General features: G+C 34.6%; 1 pseudogene; it reads left to right on the top strand.

The window, feature by feature from the left end:
• Window positions 1–571: 571 nt before the first annotated feature.
• LOC147396434 (ethylene-responsive transcription factor ERF098 pseudogene) lies at window positions 572–982 on the top strand (annotated as a pseudogene).
• The last annotated feature ends 23,309 nt before the right edge of the window (window positions 983–24,291 follow it).

The following is a 24,291-nucleotide window of genomic DNA, read 5'->3' as shown; positions in this document are numbered from 1 at the left end:
TATTTCTAAAGGAGCGTCGATTTACAATTTTCGAACTTGTCACGTTAGGTAGTCGATTGAGTATGCACAACATGAAAAAAAACCTATATTTGATGGATCAAGGAGTCAAAATTTTCATTGTCAATTATTTTTTAACGGATTGAAACCATTAAAATAATGGAGGATGTAAAAAATTTGATGGTTCTTAGTTGTTGGATTGGGGATCATAAAAAATATCAATGACTATAAACCGTCAAAAATCACTTTCCGAAGTTTGTGGGCATTGGCCGGTTGATTTTTTTTTTTTTGTTTTTTTAAATTTTAATTTTCACCCAGTGATGGCACGTGGGATAATAAGATTATGACTGCCTCCTAGAAATCTCTTTGCAAAAAGCAGCCGACGGTATGAGATTCCCTTGTCCAATGTATCCGCTCTCCTTTGTTTTCCCGAGGTTCTATGGGAACCATGTGTACGTAAAGGTTCCTACAACGTCTTTTAACACGTTCGTTTTACATCCAATTTAAATGCACATATTAGATACGCTAATTCTCCCACAACACGTGTTCTCTTCCTACCCACACATATTAAAAAATGGAACAAAACCCTTCAACTACCACAAAGAAGGTGAAGGAAGACAAGGTGGTGGAGGAAGTTAGATACAGAGGGGTAAGAAGGAGACCATGGGGTAAATTTGCTGCGGAGATTCGTGACCCCACTAGACGTGGTGGTCGCTTGTGGTTAGGTACTTTTAGAACCGCCGAGGATGCAGCACGAGCCTATGATCGAGCTGCCTTCGAACGAAGAGGTTCCGTTGCGACTCTTAATTTCCCTCATGAATATGATACAACTCTTCCCTATCATTTGTTACCATCTTCATCTTCTTATTCTGGTAATGCTGATAATTCGGGACATGGAACGAGATCGATGGTTGATCAAGGAAAAGTCGTATTCGAGTTTGAGTGTTTGGATGACAAGTTGTTAGAAGAGCTTCTTGACTCTTAGAAAAGATGAAGAGCACTTCATGTTCTTGAGGATAATTATTATTAGAGATGAGATTATAATTTTTAAGCGACTTAATTAAGTATAGAAATCGTTTATTGAAGAGTCTAATAGAGTTTAATTATTGGAGATGAGATTATAATGTTTGAGTGCCTTAAATAAGTAATAGAAATTGACTATAAATATATTTAAGAGTCTAATATGCTTTTTGTTTTCTTCCATTTGATTGACATACTTTGCTAAGTGAGGCTTGTGTTATTTCTTAAACAAATTTAGTACATCTATTTTTGAACAATTTCATGTTGTCATCTCTTTTCCTTTTTCTTTTATGTTTTTTTGGTGATTGATAGGCTGCGGTCACTTGGACTCCACCCATAATATATTTTCATTGATTTGAATTGTTTTGGAGAGAGACAAATAGCGTGGCTGATTGTTTTAACATATTTAGGTTCTTATATGACATGATATAGGGACCGGTCATGGGACATATGCAAAAACATATGTAAAAATAATGTAGTAATAATAAATTTTCAAAATATGAGTTAAAGATTTTGGATTGAGCTGATTTTTTGTGAGAATGATCTCTATCCTGAGAAGATCATCCTAAAAAAAAATCAGTCCAATTTGAAACTTCTAACCCCATCAAAAGTGATTTAGAATATGGACCGTTGACTTTTTATCAATAATTTGTAAATGACTTTTGATAGACTTACAAGTTTCAAATTGAACTGATTTTTTGTGACGATGATCTTCTCATTATAGAGACCATCCTCACAAAAAATCAGCTCAATCCAAAACCTCTAACCCCTATTTTGAAAAACCATAGTTTTTACATATGTCCCATGATCCGCCCCCGATAATATATTATAACTAGGACTTATAAAAATATCCCTCAAGAGCCACAGAGAATTCGTCTTGATGATTTATTTTGTAATTACACTCGATAAAAGTTCTTTTCAATAAATGGGAGGGGCCTCTTCAACCCAACTTACCAATAAAAAAAGAGTTAATTATCATTTTATGAATTGAATATTAAGAAATTCCAATTCCAGCTAAGTATTCATTTTACTTCCCAAAACATGAATAACAATATCACATGTTTTCCAAAGTGACTATCTTGCAGTTGTGAAGTGGTGAGATCGCTAATATAATTATTTTTTAAAGTGACAATCTCGCTAAAAAGTAGTTGAGATCGTCACTTTTATAACCAATGAAATTGTAACTTTAAAAAAGAAATATTAACAATCTAGTTACGAGAAAGTCACTTGGAAAACGTGCGATATCACTATTCACATTTTGGGAATTAAAATAAATAGGGAGCCGGAATGAGAATCTCGTTAAGAGTTGATCACGCTTTGGGAAATTTCTCTAAAAAACTTACAACTTAAATTATCCTTAATAATACTCACAAGCTCTAATAGGATACTAATCTCATCCACAATAATGCATAAAATATGAGAAATGACACCTAGTCTAACCATGAAGTTTCATGGCAATAGAATTCAAACCCATAAGAAAGTAACCCATGCAATATCTACTTAATCTCTATGATGAGGAGATCATCCTCATAAAAAATCAGTTCATTCTGTAACTTCTAATCCCATCAAAATTGGTTCACAAAAAAATGAACTATTCATGATTCTTGAACTTGTTTTGATGGGGTTAGAAATTTCATAATGGACTGATTGTTTGAGAGGATGATCTTCTCATCATAGATCCTCTTTAAAAATCAATTCATTCTGAAATATTTAACTCATATAAGACAAAACAATTTGACTATGGTGTGGGTTGCCCTTATTAATTCATGGGATATTTTTATAATTACTCATTTGTTATCTTATATATTCATGATATTTTGAATCAAAAAGACCTACTCGATCTATTTAGGCTGATGTGGCAAGGGCACAGAATTATAGATTTTTCTTCGGACAAATAAGAAAAAGATCAATAGTTTCTATGCTCTTATCACATCAAGCACGTACCGATCAAGTGAGTCATTTTGAGTTAGAAAATCATTAGTCTTTTAGGTATGATATGGTCTTACGAGTGAGCACAACTAAACGTTATTAATTAAGATGGAATATTCTAAATGAGAAAATGCTGAAGTGATTACACATGAACACTGTACTATGTACCTCCACATCATCACAGTGTGGAACTTAGTGCCTTTAGCATACCCTAGAGAAAGAGTCTTTTATAATATATTGTGGAGGTAAAAATCATGGTATCCTAAGATGATGCCATGTGCCAACTTGAATCGCAGGCCAAATGATCAAAGTGTAACATTGTCATCTAATCTGTTTGTCTTGTTTTGCGATGTTTTATATTTTGTCATTTTTCTGTTCTTAGTTAGCTTGTTCTTTATTTCATGGGCAGAAAACAAAGGTCATAACAATAAAAATAATATAATAGTGTCTCCCGATGAGACATTTAGAGTTAGTCTGGAGTGATTTAAGGACTCAGATATGCTTTTTTTTGCTTTCTTGATTTGATTGGCATGCTTTTTCAAATAAGGAATGTACTATTTCTTTCTTGAATTGAGCAAATTTAGATGGTCACGTAACCGTCAAAGGAACGTGCCATTCAATCCGCAAGGAGATGTTATTTTTTTCACTAATGCTGGGTTAAGATTTTTACCTTTCTGACGTGGAAGTGCACACATAATCGTAGATGTTTCTTACACGTATTTGTAAATAATAAAAAAATATCTACGTTTAGATCTTGACGTCAAATTTATCTCTTCTTTCATATAGGGTCCGTTCAACCCCAACTTACTAATGAAATAAAATAAATAATTATTCTTATCATGAAGTCCGCCACCCTATTATTTTCACGTTAATATGATTCTAACCCCCCATAGAAAGATAACCCATGAGATATCTACTTAATCTTTTAAATAGGATTCTGTCATTGTTATTTCTTATACTGATTTTAGATAAAGTCCCACAGTTCCTTAAATTTGACATGTTCTTTATTATAAAGAATTAAATCATAAAAATCGAGACCAACAGACTCTCTATTTCCTCATGTTAAAGTATCGAATATAGAAATTGAGGCCAAGAAACGCCACATGTAGTGAGGCTTTTTTTTTCATTATTAATAAAAATATAATATAAAATAAAAACAAATACTTTCTTTACTAACTTAATAAGATTTCAAATCTTACAAAAGGTTGTTTGGCCCACATGGATTATCACATTGATAATCTAACACTACATCGTTCTAATTTTAATGGAAAAATTCATAATTAAAAAAAATTAAAAAAATATATCTTTTGAACTTGATCCAAAGTGTTGAAAATGAATGGCTCCGAAACTCCCAAATCTTAAAATTAAAATTCAACGGCGAAAAATAATGATATATTTTTTTTTAATTTTTAATTTTCAAAGTTTTTAGAATTTCATTTTCTAAAAGTTTGTAGCATTGAATTATGTTTTTGAATTTCAAGATGTGAGGTCATGACTTTTACTAAGATTTAAGTCAATTTTCAACAATAAAAGATTTATTGAGTCTATTGGAGCACTCAACAAACTCTAGACTAACTAAAATAATATTTATCAATGTTTGTCAAAACATGCTTTTTATTTTAAAGAGCATTGTTGGAGATGCTCTAAGAAAAAGAGCACCAAATAAACCATCCATCTAGAGATTATTAATTGGTACACACTATTCTATAATATAATGATTTGTCTTGAAATATGAAATTTTTTGTCGTACCTTTATGATTTTTTTTTATTCCCTTTGGATTGCTGCAAAGATTTTAAACACAATGATTTGAAGGCAATGAGTACGATTCCTTTTGTCTTGAGAGAATTTTATGGCAAAGAAGAAAGCGTTTACAAAGCTTCGTTAATCTAATTTTTTTTACAAAGCATCTTTACTCTCCAATCAATAGTTGGATACATAATGGATGAAATAAGGTACAGATATAGGAATCATAGTTTTGAAACTTGAGTGAACTCAAGGTTCGGCCAAGTTGATCTGATTGGATTTCGTGACAGATACAGATATAATGTTAGTTGTTTTTTGGGCGTCCATGTGGACCCAACTATTATTATTCACGTATTAGGATTCTTTTTTGGAGTTAGAGTCTTAATAAGGTTGATTTCTTATTTTTTCTATAAATAGATAATATATGGGACGTGAATAAAGTAACAAAAGAAAAACAAAAAATAAGATTCTCCCAAGAACAAAGACTTCTTCTCTCTAAGTTGCAGGTTTATGGGTTTCTATCAAGAGGACCCTAGGGTTTAAGGCGTGGAAACAGCGACAGCTCTAGTAGCGTCAATGTGACGATTTTTTGGACTTCCGATCTCCGACGATCGACTCAATGTGACACGTAATAAGGTTCGAATATCCACTACGACAACAAGGTACACTCATTATAATATTCCTAACATTATTATCTTATGCGCACACATTTTTTACTATATTTTTCATCATCAGGCAAATGTCATTCACTTACACAATGACCGTCCTGACGCATAGACTGCGAGCAGGAATGTATTATTTAGACAATTAAATCTTAAGGGTTGAACCAATTTTATAAGGCGCAATGATCGTGAGCTTGATAACCTCGAGTATTGTCGAGATGAGATTCATAAGAAACATAAACTTGTAGAATCATAAAGCCTAAGAAAGTCATATGTGAACTTTAATCAGGTGCTTTGATAAGCAATTGGATTGAGAAGTTTAGGTTAGGTGCCATAATGCAACTAAACTTGGACCCGTATGATGTTGAAGTTGATGAACTCTTGAGGAGTTCGACCATAGCATGTAAGTCATACATGTGTTATTTATTTTTGACCTTTATTATTGCCTATACGAGTAAGTAAATGATTCCCTGTTTCCTTACTGTGTGAGTATTTTAAATAATTAGGTAATTATTGTGCCCTTAGTGACTTTTGACTATGTTGTAAAGTAGAAGTTAATGTTTACTAACTCTAGCATGTTACCTATGACTAGGATTGATAAGGTCTAATGAAACATGACTGGGAAAGTAACTTAACCAAAATTAAACAACATGAAGGCTTGAGGAAGATTATTTGGCATCACATTCTACAGATAGATTGTACACAATGACTGGAACTAGTGCCAACATTGATATTTCTACTTTCAAATTTTTTTTTATGGTATACTATTATATATTCAACAAAATATATAGATTTACAAATTATTTTATTTTTGGAAAGAAAGCTCGTGCATTGTGTACAGGGTTGATCATTGTTTTGAGCTTAGGCTCACGAGAATTTGGAAAATGCTCAATCCGATGTGGTCAAATAAGTCAGGGGCATATGTGAGTTATAGGAGATGAGATGTGTTTTATCAGTTAGATAGAAACTTGACACTATGCTCTCTCCAGAAGTCAAACACCTGTTGGTCACACACCTTATTCCCTTATATGAAGAAAATACATGCATAACTTGAGATGAGGAGATGATTGTTGAGTCCTACTATGAACGAGTGAGAGATGTTAGTTATTTTTTGGACGTCCATGTGGACCCAACTATTATTATTCACGTATTAGGACTCTTTGTTAGAGTCCTAACAAGGTTGACTTCTTATTTTGTCTATAAATAGATAAGATGTGGGACGTGAATAAGGTAACAAGAGAAAAATAGAAAATAAGATTCTCCCAAGAATAAAAACTTCTTCTCTCTAAGTTGCAGGTTTCTGGGTTTCTATCAAGAGGACCATAGGGTTTAAGGCGTGGAAACAGTGACAGCTCTACTAACGTCAACGTGACGATTTTTTGGACTTCTGATCTCCGATGATCGACTCAACGTGACACGTAATAAGGTTCGAATCTCCGCTGCGACAACAAGGTATACTCCTCATAATATTCCTAACATATAAGAATCATAGTTTTGAAACTCATTGAGTGAACTTAAGATTCAGCCAAGTTGACCTGATTGGATTTCGAGACAGTCCTCAAACTCAATGAAATCAACTCGTCAAGTCAACTCAACAATTTGTCTGAGTCAACTTGAAAATGTCGTCCTAGTTATTCGTTTATACATAATATTTTAAGTAGAACAAAGAATAATTTTTTTTTTATTTTAAAATATAATTTAAACTTTTTTGTAAATATATTTAACTTAGTTTTTTTTATTTTAAAATATTATTAAAACTATTTTGTAAAATATTTATAAGATAAATATTTTTTTTATTTGATTTGTCCAAATCGACTCACAAGTTTTTTTTCGACTCTATTGGATGAATATTATAATCAAGTTGACTTTTAAAATTATGACCTCAATGAGTTCTATCGTGCTATTTTAAAATGAAAATTCCTAGCTTGAAACAACTTTTGAGGCGAAGCATCAAACATACGATTGAGATCTTCCAAGGATATCCCTTGGAGTACTCTATAATTCTATGGTATGAAGTTTGTTCCAAACTCTAGGAAACGAGTGTTAAATGGTCCTAGAAATAGTAGTTTTGCTCTAAAAGGCGAAAGTAGATCCTCTATAGCACTGATGAGAGAGAGAGTCATAGTATGAAAAACTAACATCACAACCACCTTGTGATCATGGTTTAGATTCAATTTTTTTTTAAAAGAAGTTTTTTTTTTTGTCATATCCACATCTTTAAAAATGAACGGCCAATCAACTCTCAATTTTCTAAGAGTGGGATTTTATCATATAGCTATTGTGATACTCTTTCAACCATCCAAACGTTGCTACAAGGGTGTTATAGAATAATTGTGCTACAGAGGATTTGCTTCACTAAAAGGCCTAGTAGTTATGAGAGGGTGAAAGAGAATAATAAATGTTGGAGAATAGAAAAATCACACCCGAATACAAGTGTGCAAGTGCCCTACATTACAAGAAAACAACGAATTAGGAATAGTAGTGTGAGACGAATTTTAGCTATTCGTGATTCTAAACGATTTTAAACCGTTTCTCTGTTGAAAGTCGTTTCCCCATATACATTAAATCTTGAGAGAAACCTCTTAGGTCAATCATTCCAACAGGTATGAACAAACGGAACACACTCATATTCATTTGTAAATTGACTTCTGTTAGATTTCTCCAAATCTTCGATTGCAAATTAGCTTGCAAATCAGATCTGTAACGAAACTTCATCCTCATCTCGATTTCAATTTCTAAAATCCTAACTATATTCTCAATCTCTCAAATCCTTACGAAGCTCAATCTTTATCTCGATTTCGAGATGGAACTTCTTTTGGGATTTCATGTTGTAGAGGTTTTAAACTTTTCTCAGATCGTAAATCATCTCTAATCTTTGATTTCCCCAAATGTTCAACAATTAATTAATCTCTCATCTTCAATTCCTTCAATTCTTCGATTTTAAACTGATTTCTCCCATCTTCAATTTTAAAGTGTAGGGTTTTCTTTTATCGTTGGAGCTTGATGAAAACGAAGAGGGGTTTGTAGATTTCTTCAACTCTTGTTCTTTTCTGGAAGGCAAACCTATTGATATTAGAACATCACATGGTGCAATTTCAGGCATTTTATTCTACCAATTTGATCTTCAATGACACCAATAAACCCAGTATGTTTCATCTATGTCTCTAGTTTTGATTCCTTAAAATCTTTTTCTTTCAATTCTATTTCGTGTTCTTAATTGCTAAAAACCATTTTTCTAAATGATTTGATGTTCTATTTGAAAGTTATTTTCATGGATTTTTGATAATTTCACCTGTTTACAGAGAAATAAGAACCATTAAAAAAGTTTACCCAAGATTTCGATTGGAAAGTTGTTAATTTGAAGTGAAATATTTAATTAAGGGCATAAATCAGGAAGACGATTGGAAGAACAAAAAAGAAAAAAAATTAAAAATATCATGTTTTGATGGTTTATTCTGTGCTTATGAAGTAATTTGAGATTTTTTTTAAATCTAATTTCATAGTCACCTCTATATCATAATAAACAATGCTACTCAAGAAACTCGTCTTTGAACAAAGACGTAGCGAACTTATGGATCTCAAAAATATGTCTTCAATCCAAAGAAAATCTCATCAATGATCATTAAGCGAACTTATTTTGTTATTTCTTTTTATGTCTTCAATCCAAAGAAAATCTCATCAATGATCATTAAGAACTCATTTTGTTATTTCTTTTTTGAGTCTCAAATTAACTTTACTTGTTGTCTGCAAGTTTTCCGTGTTATTCAAAGCATTGGAAATGGGTTTGATGCCTTCTTCACGAAATGCAATAAACGCTATCTTAGGTATCTGCGTTCTTGGTTTTTTTGTTGTTACTTTTTGTCCTTGGACCAACTTCTCGTGAAGATATTGGTCTTGGTTCAAAATATCACCCCAAGCTTTGAGGCCACCTCTACTTTCAGAATGTTGTTGTGTTTGTGTGTGTGTGTGTGTGTGTGTCTATGTGGGTTATACATGGTAGAAATAATTTAGACACAATACTTCTTTTGAGGTACTTGATGTTGACCACTATCCTTAGTTTACGGCAACTATTGGTTACTCATGAACAAGCTTAAGAATGATTCAAAAACTAGTTCAATGCTAGATCGTCCTACTTATTGAAAGCGCCCTAGATCCGCAGGGTGCGCGGATCCGCTTTTAACCCTTGAGGTTTGGGAGTCGCCACCTAGTTATTGTGGTCTAGGAACCAAACTGGACTCTAAAATGGATAAAAATTAATCTACTACAAAAAATCTGAAGCCGGGGATCATGTTACGGGGTTGGAAGGTGTTAGGCACAAACCCCGCCCGGCCATTGCCGGTCTCTACTTATCCCAAATAAATCTACATCGCTAATGACAAACCTAGATTAAAAATAATTAAAAAAAGCTTACCTTCGATCTGCAAAAGTGATATTCCCTCAGATCTAGTGAAAACGACTCCTTGTACCGTATTCCTTACTTCGTTCTATTTTCGGATCTAATTTCTGATCTCCGAGGTAAGGTATCTCTTTCTTGGATCTGGGTGCTTCGAATTTTTTGTAGATTTTTGGGATGTTTTTGAGAGGTTGTTAGGTGTTTTTTAGGCTAAAATCAGAGCAGGGGTGTTAGGCAAGGAGTTGAGGCTCCAAAATTAGGGTTTTGGAGAGGTTGTGCAGGCTTCTTCACCAATTTTCCTAGGGTTTTTTCTTTGATACGAAAATAGGGTGTGGAGGCTCCTATTTATAAAGTTTTTAGAAGCATTAGGGTTTGATTAGGGTTTCTTTTAGAGTTTCAATTAGGGTTTTGACTTAGTCTTTAGGGTTTTAATTTAGGGTTTTGACTTTAGTCTTATGAGATTGACTTGATTAGTTTAGATTAGGGTTTTGATTTAGGGTTTTGACCTTAGTCTTATGAGATTGACTCGGTTAGTTTAGATTAGGGTTTTGATTTAGGGTTTTGACTTTAGTCTTATGAGATTGACTTTAATACTTGACTCTAGTCTTACTTAATTGACTTTAATTTTGACTTTAGTCTTATTTGATTAACTTTAATATCTTGACTTTAGTCTTGCTTGATTGACTTTAAATTTTGGAGAACCCCCCTCTATTATATCTTTGATTCTTTGGACCCCCAAATGGAGAGGTCCTTAAAGAAATTTCTTGCGAACCATCAACAATTTTTCTTGAAAGCCTGATTGATCAATTTTTGGTTTAAATTTTATAATTAATTTTATTAATGTTTCACTTTACATTATTTAATGATTTATTTATTAATGTCGAAATTTTTAATTATTAAAATTGTGAAATTACCATTTTATGTGTTTGAGTGGTTTACTTGGTTTTGATTTGTTGTTTTATGTGTTTGAGTGGGTTTTCCTAAGCGTAATGCAGGCTCTAGGGTTGTTTTGATGTTAGGGGTATTTTGGTAATTTAGTCATTTTTAGTGATTTTTATCGTAAAGCTTCTTTTTGGTTTGCAAGATGATGATTTCTATGTTTCTGGGGTCGTATTTTCCTAGCGTAACGTGGTTTCTAAGTTTTGTCAGTTCGAGATATCTCATCCGGATTTCTGAAACATATCTGGTAAGAAAATAAAGCATTGGAATAGACATCCATCATTGGGAACCTTTGCGATCGGGTGACGACTTGATTAATCAGGCGGATGCAAAAATGGGGTGTCTACAGATGCCCCTCTTTGGTAGATGGTTGAAGCAAACTAGATAGCAAATCTATTTTGGTAGATAGTGCGATATCCGAATGCCAAAGCTAGTGACAGTTCATTTTGCAGTCTGATTTAACAATTCGTCGGGGTATTCGGATCATTGAGCGTAAAACTCTCCCCGAACTAGAAAAATGTCAGGTCCTTGAGCGCGAGCTCTCACTGGCAGTGTCAGATCCTTGAATTTTAAAAAAAATTCTCCTTACTGATGTAAAAACTGTGCAAGTGTGTGGGCTCAAAATCTGAGATAGATTTCAAAGAGTTTGAGTTGGAAATGAGTCAAATCTGAGCATGAAGTAAATATAAATTGAGCATAATTCCAAGAAAACCCTTGGCGACATCTGAGCATAATTCCGAGAAAAACCTCGGCGGTAACTGAGCATAGTTCCGAGAAAACCCTCGGCGGTAACTGAACATACTTCCGAGAAAACCCTTGGCGGCATCTGAGCATAATTCCAAGAAAACCCTCGGCGGCATCTGAGCATAATTCCGAGAAAACCCTCGGCGGCATCTGAGCATAATTCTAAGAAAACCCTTGACGGCATCTGAGCATAGTTCAAAGAAAACCCTTGGCGGCATCTGAGCATAATTCCAAGAAAACCCTCGGCGGCATATGAGCATAATTCCAAGAAAACCTTGGCGGCATCTGAGCATAATTCGGCATCTGAGTATAGTTCCAAGAAAACCCTTGGCGGCATCTGAGCATAGTTCCCAGAAAACCCTCGGCGGCATCTGAGCATAATTCCAAGAAAACCTTTGGCGGCATCTGAGCATAGTTCCGAGAAAACCCTCGGCGGCATCTGAACAAAATTCCAAGAAAACCCTTGGCGACATCTGAGCATAGTTCCGAGAAAACCCTCGGCGGCATCTGAGCATAATTCCAAGAAAACCCTTGGCGACATCTGGCTGAGTAAAACTGAGAATAAAGGAATAAATCTGGGAAATAATGATTGGAAATGAAATCTGGAAAATAGGGGTTGAATCCGGGAATGAATAGATCTAGGACAGAATAGATGCCCTATCTCCTATGTGAGATCTAAAATGCATGTGTTTGAACCTCAAGGTTTTATCCAAAAATTTTATAAATTTAAAACCTGAGTTTGAACCTCAAGAGTTTTTCGAAAAATTGTTATCAAGAGGGTAACCTTAAGTTTGGAGTTCTCATTATCTTTTAGGATTAACATTGCTCAAAAACAACATGTCCCTAGTTTGACAATAAACATGGCATTGAACACATCATTAAAAAATGCCCCTAGTATAAGGGGGGAAATTACATATTTAGAGGAAAAAGAAAAATGCCCCTTGTATGAAGGTTTGAAATATTTGATTACCACAAGCGTAATAAAGATCCAACTTTTAATTTTGATTAACTTTATTGAAGATTTTGAGTCAGGCTCAAGAGAACAAAATATTTTCTTTTGAGACTCCTCATAGAATTCACCCTTCTCTCCATTGGTTCACTTGGGGAAGTAAGAATTTTCAGATCGATCGTAGACAAGATACTTGTGGCTTCTGAATCTATGCCTGGTTTAACCTGAGTATTGAACTTGATTATTCGGACTTCTGATGTTTCAGCTCGAACTACTCTCAGCTTGGGATTTTCTTCTATTTTTCTTTATTGCTCTAACTTTTGCCTAGATCGCCTTTTCAGGTTTTCAATCTAGCGAGCTTGCTTTAACTTTTGCCTAGATCGCCTTTTCAGGTTTTCGATCTAGCGAGTTCTTTCTTTTTTCTTTGCTCTGATTGTTGCCAAAGTTGTCCTTTCAGATTTTCAACCTTGCGAGCTTGCCTTAATTTTTGCCTAAGTCGCCCTTTTTGGGTTTTACACTTAGCAGGCTTCTTCATTTTTTTTTTATCTTTTTCTTCTCCTCTGAAGTTCTAGAATTACTGTCTGATCATGCTTCGCTACCCTCCTTGACTTTTTCACACGGTACTTAGGAGGACTTTTATAGGTAGGCTTGGGACTAGGCATAAAAAGAAAGGAATTTTGAGGCTCAAAAAACCCAAATGCCCCTTGTGTGGCATTTCATTTAAAAAAAAATTTCTTGAACTTTCTTCCCCATTTTGGATGATATTTCTTTTTCTTTTGAATTTTTTTCTTTTTAGATTTTTCCTTTGTCGGGGAATCTATATATATTTTTTTATTTTGATGTGGTCGGGCCTGAAGTAACTTCTCAGGTTGCCTACGTACCTTAAATTTTTGGGATCAGACCAAAACGTAGTTCGGATCTTCCCTCCCCTATGTTAGGTGATCAGGCTAGAAATAAAAGGCATAATTTTTTTTTTGAAAAGGCTGCAAAGGACTGAGAAAGGAGATAATGAACTGGGTAGCAGGAAAATTGATTCGACCAAAGATGGCCTCCTTAAATGTAGTACCATTTGATCCGGTCAAGGTTGGTTGACTCTGGTAGTTCACTTCCATCATGATCTTGAAGTCTGACGACTTTTCCAGACAGTATTTCCTTAATGAATGAATTTCTCCAATTAGGTTCAAACTTTCTCCTATAATAGAGGAGGAGTGTTCAATTTTCTTTGAAGTCTGATAGTTAAATCCTTGACTTGTAAATGATGAGCTTTGACCTTTTTGTCAAATGCACGGGTGATTCTTCTTAGATAAGCTTGCACATGGTACAGGGCTTTAACTCATTTTCTTCCATCAAATTTAATTCTTCATACTACTGACGAACCCAATCTGTTTCTAACAAATGATTTTTCAACAAGACCCTGAGAGACGAAATTTCCATTTCAACTTGCAAGACTGCTTCCATGCCATACACTAAGGAGTAGGGAGTAGCTCCACTAGAGGATCGAATTGAAGTTCGATATGTCCATAGCGTGAATGATAATTTTTTTGACCAATCTCGATGTGATTGACACATTTTCCTGATGATAGTCTTGAAACTCTTACTAACTGCTTCAACCGTTCCATTGATCTGAGGACGGTAGGGGGATGATTTGTGCTTCCGGATCTTCAACTTTAAACATAGAGTAATGATTTATGCTTTGAAGTACGACCCATTATCAGAGATCAGTTCAAAAGGTACCCCCATATCGACTAATAATATGTGATTTGAAACTCAAGATGTAGTAAGGATAATGCTGATACATTTTATAACATCTTCTTTGATTCCATCGATATAGACGAGTATCTATTCTGTGTTGAACAACACCCAAGCTTGTACCTAACATACCCTCATATGATCACACGAACAAGTCTTTTGAAATTTCTGAGTAAATTCATTATCCCACCGTGTTCCTTTAGGGATAAGATGGTTTCTATTTGAATCTCTTTAGGAATTATTTTTTATTTCGAGGTCAAAGACCTTTCTTTCTCAATTGAAGGTTGAGCCCGACTCTTATCTTCTTGTTCAGAAACGAAATCTATCAAATTATTAGTTAATTCGTTAATGCGCTCGAGGTATTCAAAAATTTCCTTTATCCGATCAATTTCAGATGGGGCAACAGACACCTCTATAGACTCGATGAACTAACCTGACTCAATAAGAAAAAGTAGATTCAATCTAAGGAAGACATGACCTTGCTGGAAAAAAGGACTCGAGTTAACCCAAATGACTCATGAAAACTCAAGACAAGTACCCACACGAGTTTGATTAGGACTGAGGACTGAGATATTGCTTATAACCGGTAGGATTGAAACACAATGATCTTCAAAGAACAACTGGACGATGTTGAGAAATTTTGAGGTCATTTCTGACTGTTGATTTGATATTGACGTTTACTCTAACTGACCGGATTTACAACCCTAGTTAGACGATGGATGATTGAGCTTAGATACAATGATAACCCTTAAACCTCTTTGAAGGTGAATTTAACCAATTTTAGTGTTACCCCCTTGATAACATTTTAAATGAACCCTGAGATTTTATTGAATTTTGTGCACCAATTCATTAAACAATTCATTAATGTAATGATTATTCAGAAAAATAATTTTATTGCACTCTTGAAAAATATTGACAAATAATGTTTTTATTGAATAACAACTTCCACAAACATATTTCAATAATTTTTCATGCAAAAATAGATTTTTTGTAAACAATTTTTTTCTGAAAAATATTTTTCTTCCTTTTCTTTTTATTCGAAAACATTTTCTTTTAGAAAACTTTTTGGAAAAGCATTTCCTTTTGAAAAATCTTATTCTTCCGAAAAATATTTTACTTTTGAAAAGCATTTCTCTTCTGGAAAACATTTTTCTTCTAAAAAACATTTTCCTTCTTTTAAAATGTGTTTAAAATCCGAATCAGAAAAAAGTTTGAATTTCATTTTGATTCAAATGGCTCGGCCCATAATGATCGTTGGATCGAGATGGACTGGGTCAAGTTTAAAATGCATTTTTTTATTGGGTTGGTGCACCCATTTTAATTTCCAAAAACAACATTTTTGAAACTTGGGGACAATCATACACTCTGATATCATCATCCACATCATTCACATTAATCACAAAGTCTCATAAGATTTCATTCAATGAACAACCCGGGAACACCCATGATAAGTTCAAGTCGTGACCTACAGGGAAGGTTTCTAGACTCTAAGCTTACTACGTGCAATACATTTTTATCTGGCCACCCTTGCCCAAGCACACCTATATACCTTTCGATACGTGGTGACTTGGTTTGATATACCGTATAGGTGATAATCTAAAACCTCAACCCACTTCTCTGAAGTCAAAAACAGTCAGTTTGATCTCCAGTTGAGAGGTGGCGCAAAATGCTGAGCAAGGGCTCACTTAAATACCTCTCGTCTAGAATAGACGTAGTCTATCCCCCTCGTACAGTAGGGTACAGCGGGGCAAGATCTTGCTTAGGCACCGGTTTTGACCAAGAAGTGCAATTGATATACTTAGATTATCTTTTATACCTACGAGTACAAGTCAAAAGTTGTAGCTTTCATAAATGGTTTGGCATCCCACGAGGGGACCGACCACGTATTAGTACTACGTTGGCAATCGGGACATGTGACTGTGTGGTTCACAATAGGTCAAAGGCTCAGGTCGCTCAAGCCTGGGTACATCAATATACTTCTCAAAATCACATGATCAGATGGTATTGACGTTCCCAGTTTGATATATCCTAAGGTACGTGACTGGAGTTGTGGTTTTCATGAATGACGTCGCATCTCCGAAGAGACTGGGCCACACACTAGTGCCACGTTGGCTATATAGGACGTGTAAGTGCGTAAAACAGTAAACGTACATGTGGTGTGTACAGAACAGGGTGGGGTGTGCCCGGGACCTTTTCGAACAAATGGGCCCATGGGTTCAATCAAATCAATCATTGCAACGTGAATCGCATGAATATTTAATCAACACCATTCTTAATCACATAGATATTTAATCAAGATCAACAGCATTCTAAATACATGATTAAAAAATAAGCATATCAAGCACATACCTGTATTAGAAACAAACATTTAATCCGACATATTTCTTTATGTGTTTTAATCAAGGGTTATTCTGGACGGTCCAAAATAATTTAGAATTTTAAGACACATTCGATCGAGGATAAATGGATAATTGCTAGCATGGAGATCCAAAAACAAATAATCCCTTTTTTTATTTAAAAAAACTAAAAATTTAACCCATAAGTGGGTCGTTATTGACACATCATCTTTTGCTAGTGTCACCCGAATTTTCATGCAAATCAATAAATAATTACTATGATTAAAGTGACATTAAAATATTGGTGTGTCAATAACAACTCACATAAAAACCAGAATTGTTCTCTATTTAATCATAGAGTGGGTTGCTAATTAGTCATCTTATGGGTAAATCATATAAAACAGATGTGCGAGATTTCATCTACCCATAACACGTGAGATCACATTTTTGTTTTTTTTGTTTGTTTTTTTTTTTGTTTTTTAAATGGAAACGAATAGGAAACGAAGTGGCCGGTTGACTCAAACAATTATCAATCTTAACGAGATCGATTTAAACCAATTAGCTCAAAATTCAACTCCAAGCAAGTTCCCTTTTGGAATGTGAACCATACACCTAAATCGGGACTCACAAAACTGATTTCAAAAATTTGATTCCATTATAATCTGTAATTTTCTCTCAATTTTCAATATTGTAAGATCTGAAATTTCGAAAAATTGATCAGATAAACGCATTAAAACTCAAACTTTCTGAATCAAACAACCATTAAAACCGAAAATCATTTTTCAAAACATGCTCCAACCGAACCAAAAACCCAAAGTGTGGCGATGAATTTCGGCTGCAAAGAAAAACTTAACCACTGGAAGATGGAAAAGTAGCGAGAACTCAATTACATCCCACTTATGAATCCTCCTCTCGTGATCTCCAAAATCGGATTTAAAAAAAAAAAAAAAAACAATTACATTGCTGCTATTAACGTCCCATTACAGCTTGAGATTGCAGTGGAAACTCTCCACAAACTCTATTGGCCACGGTTTCATTCCCTTTCTTTGTTGAATACAATTTCTTGCTTCCATTTTGAAGACCCAAGAACAGAGGAAGAATCCATGAGTTTTCTGTAAAAAATCTATCTTTTTTTGATGATCCAAGACATAGATCGATTAGTTCTATGATCTAAACCGATCGGGTAGAGTCGTTTCTTCAACAAAATGAGACAAGATGCAGAGAGACAGATTTTAACAAAAGGTCTCTTCGTTGGGGACGATGAAATAAGATGTAAAAAAAAAAAAGATTTGCGAAAGAACTCACCATTGAGGACGCTGAAATCATGTTTAAATCATTTGGGAATGATGTGGGAATAGGAAAAAAACAGCTTTGTTTATTACACACCATTCCATACACACAAACGCTGTTATTAAGTTTGGTGTGTAAACCGAGAGTTAATGTCATTGTTCATGACATACCAACCCAACTTGTTGACAGAACCTCAAACCGAAGCATTTTCCTCTCTTTTTTTGTTAAAAATGTTTCTTTAAAAATTCCCCTCTTGTTGTCAATGGACAGCGCTACTTTCTTAACCCAAAAAAAAATTATTTTATTTTTAAAAAACTAAATACACACTTTTAAAAAAATAATAATAATAAAAAAAAAACTAAGAAAACAAAACATTGTCTAATAATCAATGGCACGCACCCTAAAAAAATTTACACGCGTAAAAATTAAATTCCAATGGTCTACCAATCATCATATTATCTTCAATAAAACCAACCATTCCGCAACTCTTCATTATTTAGGATCACGTTAGATGACCCTTGATTAACTCACAATAATAATATGCCGGAGTCAAATATTTAAAGTCAAAAATGGCATGCTCAAAAATCGAACAAAACAAAAATAACAAGAAAAAAAATGCAAATAATGAGTAAACAAACAGACAAAGAGTAATAAAAAAAACTAGGTTATTTTAGCGATTTTCCCATACTTGGGGTTTTTCAAGTCTGATCCTCAATGTCCCCAGTGGAGTTGCCACTGAAAGCGCCCTCGATCCGCAGGGTGCGTGGATCCGCTTTTGACCCTTGAGGTTTGGGAGTCGCCACCTAGTTATTGTGATCTAGGAACCAAACTGACTCTAAAATGGATAAAAACTAATCTACTACAGAAAATCTGAATCCAGAGATCATGTTACGGGGTTGGAAGGTGTTAGGCACCAACCTCGCCCGGCCATTGTCGGTCTCTACTTATCCCAAATAAATCTACATCGCTAATGACAAACCTAGATTAAAAATAATAAAAAAAAACTTACCTTCGATCTGCAAAAGTGATATTCCCTCAGATCTGGTGAAAACGACTCCTTGTACCGTATTCCTTACTTCGTTCTATCTCCGGATCTAGGGTTTTAGAGAGATTGTGGAGGCTTCTTCACCTACTTTTCTTAGGATTTTTTCTTTGATACGAAAATAGGGTGTGGAGGCTCCTATTTATAAAGTTTTTAGAAGCATTAGGGTTTGATTAGGGTTTCTTTTAGGGTTTCAATTAGGGTTTTGACTTAGTCTTTAGGGTTTTGACTTTAGTCTTATGAGATTGACTTTATTAGTTTAGATTAGGGTTTTGATTTAGGGTTTTGACCTTAGTCTTATGAGATTGACTTGATTAGTTTAGATTAGGGTTTTGATTTAGGGTTTTGACCTTAGTCTTGTGAGATTGACTCAGTTAGTTTAGATTAGGGTTTTGATTTAGGGTTTTGACTTTAGTCTTATGAGATTGACTTTAATACTTGACTCTAGTCTTATTTAATTGACTTTTATTTTGACTTTAGCCTTATTTGATTAACTTTAATATCTTGACTTTAGTCTTGCTTGATTGACTTTAAATTTTTGGAGAACCCCCCTCTATTATATCTTTGATTCTTTGGACCCCCAAATGGAGGGGTCCTTAAAGAAATTTCTTGCGAACCATCAACAATTTTTCTTGAAAGCCTGATTGATCAATTTTTTTGTTTAAATTTTATAATTAATTTTATTAATGTTTTACTTTACATTATTTAATGATTTATTTATTAATATCGAAAATTTTAATTATTAAAATTGGGAAATTACCATTTTATGTGTTTGAGTGGTATACTTGGTTTCGATTTGTTATTTTATGTGTTTGAGTGGATTTTCCTATGCGTAATGCAGGCTCTAGGGTTGTTTTGATGTTAGGGGTATTTTGGTAATTTAGTCATTTTTATCGTAAAGCTTCTTTTTGATTTGCAAGATGATGATTTCTATGTTTCTGGGGTCGTATTTTCCTAGCGTAGCATGGTTTCTAAGTTTTGTCAGTTCGAGATACCTCATCCGGATTTTTGAAACATATCTAGTAACAAAATAAAGCCTTGGAATAGACATCCATCATTGGGAACCTTTGCGATCGGGTTGACGACTTGATTAATCAGGCGGATGCAAAAATGGGGTGTCTACACTTATATGATCAAAACCATCCAACATCTCACATTATTTTTTATTTTTAAAATATAAATGACTAGCAATCCACCAAAAATCATCATATATGTTATAGATGCGTGATTTTTTATTATGAATACCATTTCTACAAAAGTTTGGATACGCCACTATTCATATTTGTAAAAGGGTGTGAATGGTCACCCGATGTGTATTTTCGAAAAAACTTCATTTTTGGCATTTAATGACTCTCAATGGATAAGATACCAATCAACTTAAGATCAAGGTAAGTGATTTGATTAGGGAAAAGGGAAGGTGTTAGACACCCTTTTCTCCCCACCAAGTGGTGGTAACCTTAACGCAACTCGATCATTTTTTTTTTTTTTTGAAAATGCAAAATAAAATAAAGTGTCACGTATCGATAACTTATACCCTAAGTAGGGATTTATTTTTTGCTTGATTATAAGATCATCCCATTGAAGGAGATGATCCTTATAAACCCTTAGCCTTGGGGACTACATGTGCTTTTGAAAAATATTGACTATAGTTATGGGTCCATTCTCATAAATTGAAAAGAACCCAAACACTAGTTGCCACAAAACGGCTTAATGGGTTAAAAAAATTTTGTTTTGAAAATGGTTACAACCCTTATAATTTAAATTGAACTGAAGTCTGATCTATAGAAATAGGGAGGGGGGGCATCACATCCTATGTCTTTCTAAAAATAAATTGAAGAGATGAGAGGAAAAGTAGAAAAGGGATATAGACAGGGTAGATAAAGAGAGAGGGATATGTATTCCTTTAACCCATCTTGAAACCTTAGCTTTTCTTTATTTTCTTCCTTTTTCTTCTTCTTCTATAACTTCTTCTTTGAGTCCTTAATGATTTATGAGAATGTAACTCTTTAGAATATATAAAGTGAGTGAGTAGAGAAGAGATGAGTAGAAAGTTGAGTTGAGTGTAGATTTTTTAGTGTAAGACTTGGTCACTCATTTTGAAAAGGGAGGGGGATATTTATAGGTGTTTGGAGGTTACTTTAGGAATATATGGGGTGAAGTAATCAAATGGTAGATAATGGCATGGGATTTGAAGGTTGAGAGTATGAAATTTAGAGTTGGAATAAGGGTAGTTGTGTAATGAGGGTAAATGGGTGATTTTTTATCTAAATGGTTTGGATCCTACCCAACCCATGTGGGTGGAGTATTTGGTGAGGTGAGATGATGGGTGTTTGATTTAAGATAATGGGAGTGTAAGGGAATGGTTTGTTGATGGAGTGTTAGGTAGGTTAAAGGAGAGTAGTATTTAGGTTAGGAGAATGGATTGTGTAAGGGATTAATTGATTAGATTTTGGAAGGATGAAGGAAATGGTAACATGTGTCAAACAGATATGGGGAGGTGAGGTGATTAGATAAGTTGATTAAAGAGAATGAGTGTTTGATTGGAGAAGAGGAGTGTGGATTTAGTTTGTGGATATGAATTTGTAAGTAATAACGAGGGTAGGTTAGAGAAGGGTATGAGTTGAGATGGGGGTAGATGATTTTTTAAAGATGAAGATGTAGGTAGGTTAGGAAAGGGTATGGGTTGAGATGATTTTTAAAGAGAGGTGATGTGGGTAGATGGTTTGTTAAAGAAAGTTGATAGGGGTAGGCAGTTGGTAGAGGAAGGTGAGTTAGGGTGATGACATGTGTCCCATTGGTGATCACAATGGTGATTGGTTGATAAGGATAATGGTTTGTGGGTTAGGGTTATGGGTGTGGATATGGATTTGGTATGAATAATGACTTGTGGGCATTATTGTATTGGGCTTGGGTTTTAGGAAGGTTGTAGGTTATTTGGGATTGGATAGGGTTAATTTTAGAATGAGTTTTTGAGGGTGAGTATGTTTTAGGATTTAAGTATATGAGATTAAGTCTAGGTTAGATTGGATATGGTAAGAAATGCATTTTTTGTAAGTTGAGAGTTCGTGGGCTTTGAGCGGGCTTGAGGTAATTCGATTTCGAGGGTGGAACAATGAAAGGTGGGGAAAATAGAGGCACGCCAAGTGACCTTTAGGGGGTCTTAAGGACTTTCGATTCGATCAAAATGTCGCACTTAGATGAATTGGGCTTTTTAATCCCGTTGGCAAGTTATTTAGAAAATCTGATTTTTTTGGGCCCTTTCGAGTAGGAGCCTGTTCAAATTGGGGTGTCTACAGCTACCCTTCTTTGCAGGAATTGTGTACAAAGAACTGCAAATAATAGACTAAATCCCTATTTGTACGGGCTAGAAAATTTTATAAAAAAACACGATTTCAAAACACCAAGTAAATCAATAACTTTTGTAGAAAATGACTACCCAAGTACGGGGTCTGACAGGGTTTTGTCTTATTAATTCCTTGATCTCAATGGCATGGAGCTCGTTTGAGATCTCAGATGAGAATTGATGAATTTTGAAATTTATGTGTTTTTAGTCGTATTTTTTGACAAATTGGAGTTGAATGTATCTCAAAAGGGTTTTTGATTTTTTTTTTTTACTTTTTTGTAATCTTTTGATTTTTGATTTTTTGTATTTTTATGATTTTTTTTTTTTTTTTGTATTTTCTTGATTTTTGATTTTTTTTTTTTTTTTTGTGAGAAGGTTCAATGGGGTTTGAACAAGCTGAGATTCACACTTGCCTTGCCTAAGGTCCCATTGCAATGGGGCTTGATCGAGATTATGTTGACGTGTTAGGTTCCTGAATTTAACCTTTTTCCGTTTTAGGGAACACTAGATGACTTCCATCATAGAGGAGTTTGAAGTGCCTTTGGGTCTCGAAATGTCGAGTACAATTGTTGTTTTACCTTTACACGAAAGTTGTTAAGGTGGGTGTAGATACGTGGTTTTCGATTACGATAACCACATCTACTAAGGATTGGAATCACCTCCATTTATGTGTAAGTAGGTGTAAATGGTCACCCGATTTACATTTTTCGGAAAATGACATTTTGGTATTTAGTGACTCACGATAGATAGGAACTAATCAAACCTTGAGATCAGGATAAACAACTCAATTGGAGAAAAGGGAAGGTGTTAGGCACCCTTTTCTCCCCACCATGTGGTGGTAACCTCAACTCAACTCGGTCATTTTAAATTAAAAATGCAAAATAAAAGTGAAGTGCCACGTGTCAATAAGTTGTACTCTAAGTAGGGATTTGCTTTTGGCTTGATTATAGGATCATTCCATTGATGGAAATGATTCTTATAAACCTTTGACTTGAGGATTACATGTAATTTGGAAAAATATTAGCTAAAGATTACATACCTATTACCTCAAAATGATTTAAAGATTAAAATCGATTTTATTTTGAAAGTGATTACAACCCTTGTACTTTCGACCGAATCGAAGTCCGATCTACCGGAGATAAATGAGGAATAGCATTACATCCTAAAAATAAAATTAAAGAGAAGGAGGGGGACAATAGAAGAGGGAGGTGGAGAAGGTAGAGAGAAGAGAGAGAGGGGGATTGCCTTGAACCCACCTTGAAGCTTCAACCTTACTTCTCTTTCTTTTCTTCTGCTTCTTTAATATCTTCTAAGGTCCTTAGTAGAATATGAAAGTATATTTTTCTTTTTTAGAAGATTAGTATGAAAATAGAGAAAAGATGAGAAGAGAATAGATTGAGTGAAGTATTTTTTTATGTGAGACTTGGTAAAGTTTTTTGTAGTGAGAGTTGGTAGGATTTTTGTGATGAGAATTTGGGTAGGGGAGAAATTAGTAAGACTTGGTAATCATTTTTGAAAGGAGATGAGGGGTATTTATAGGTGTTGGGAGGATACTTTGGGGATATAATAGAGTAAAGTATGGGAGAGTAGAGAATGACACATGTTTTAAAGGTGGAGGGTATGAAATTAGGAGTTGGGAGAGGAGTAATTATGTATTGGATGTAAATGGGTTGGATCTTACCCAAACTATTTAGGTGGAGTGTTTGGTGAGGTTAGATGATGGGTGTTTAAGAGGGTGATTGATTGATTGAGTGGTGTTTGGTTTAAGAGAATAGAAGGTGTAAGAGGATGGTTGGGAGGGAGATAGTGACATGTGGCAAGATGTGTAGAGGTTAGGGGTTTAGATTTAATTGATGGGAGAGAATAAGTATTTGATTTGAGAGGATGGGTATAAGTTTAGGTTGTAGAGATGGATTTATAGAAAATGATGATGGTAGATTAGGAGGAGGTATGATGATGATAGGTTAGGGGGAGGTGTGGGTTGAAGGTGTTTGATTTGAGAGAATAGGGGTTAGGAATTATTAGCGTAGGTTAGGGAGAGGTATGGGTTGGAAGTGTTTGATTTGAGAGAATGGAGGTTTATAAGGAGTAATGAGGGTAGATTAAGGAGGGTGTGGGTTGATGTGAATTTTAGAGAAAAGGTGATGTGGGTAG

The sequence above is a fragment of the Akebia trifoliata genome, chromosome 8 (assembly GCF_017979445.1).
Source record: "Akebia trifoliata isolate Shusen 1 chromosome 8, ASM1797944v1, whole genome shotgun sequence".
Lineage (NCBI taxonomy): Eukaryota > Viridiplantae > Streptophyta > Magnoliopsida > Ranunculales > Lardizabalaceae > Akebia > Akebia trifoliata.
This window is presented reverse-complemented; position numbering and strand designations above follow the sequence as displayed.